Source organism: Panthera uncia, unplaced genomic scaffold, assembly GCF_023721935.1.
Source record: "Panthera uncia isolate 11264 unplaced genomic scaffold, Puncia_PCG_1.0 HiC_scaffold_205, whole genome shotgun sequence".
NCBI classification, from domain to species: Eukaryota; Metazoa; Chordata; class Mammalia; order Carnivora; family Felidae; genus Panthera; species Panthera uncia.
The window spans coordinates 78774-79648 of NW_026058745.1; the positions used below are offsets into that span (position 1 = coordinate 78774).

General features: G+C 52.0%; 1 non-coding gene across 1 annotated transcript; it reads left to right on the top strand.

Annotated features, from left to right (window-relative positions):
* The first annotated feature begins 316 nt into the window (after positions 1–316).
* Positions 317–401, top strand: TRNAG-UCC (transfer RNA glycine (anticodon UCC)). The gene has a single exon. It is a non-coding gene; the product is annotated as a tRNA-Gly (tRNA).
* Positions 402–875: the final 474 nt, after the last annotated feature.

Consider the following 875-nt stretch of genomic DNA (forward strand, 5'->3'; position numbering starts at 1 on the left):
GGGAAACACTTGCGTTTCTTCAAGTGATATTGAGACCCCTGGGAAGTGGGGGGTGATATGGGAGCTGGTGAGCCCCAGGATGGCCTGAGGCCACATTATTGCAGATGCACACGTGTGTGTGTGTGTGTGTGTGTGTGCGCGCACAGGAGTGCTATCTTAACTGACTGCATATCATTCTTATCCTATCACTTATCTACAGTTCCTTTCAATCTAATCTGTTGGGCTTTACAAAGGGTTGGATGCAGCTGTAAGGAATATTTATAATTCAAATGAATAATATAACAACATCTATCAGAAGTTTCTATAGTGCGGGGGCGCCTGGGTGGCTCAGTCGGTTAAGCGTCTGACTTCCGCTCAGGTTATGATCTCATGGTTCGTGGGTTCGAGCCCCACGTCGGGCTCTGGGCTGACAGCTCGGAGCCTGGAGCCTGCGTCGGATTCTGTGTCTCCTTCTCTCTCTCTGCCCCTCCCCCACTCGTGTTCTGTCTGCCTCTCAAAAATAAATACAACGTTGAAAAAAAAAAGTTTCTATAGTGCCTGGGGACTTTGGAAACACCTGGATCGGGCCTCCTGGCACTGTGGGAGATGGAAGAACTGTGAGCAGGTCACTCCACCTTTCTAAGCCTCAGTTTCCACATCTGGAAGTTGGGGAGAGTAGTTCCTGCCTCTCCTGTGGAGATTCTAGGAAGCAGTGTTTGCAAAGGGCCCGGCCTGCCCCTTGGCATGTGGATGATGTCCCGGCCGAGGGCAAGGGTCCTCGGAGATGGTTCCTGCAGTTCTTACGTGACCCGTGTTGGGAAGGAACCATCCAGATAGGCTTCCCCGGGGGGTGTGGCCTTTGAAGCTGTTATAAGTGAGGGTCCAGGTGGGAGCCC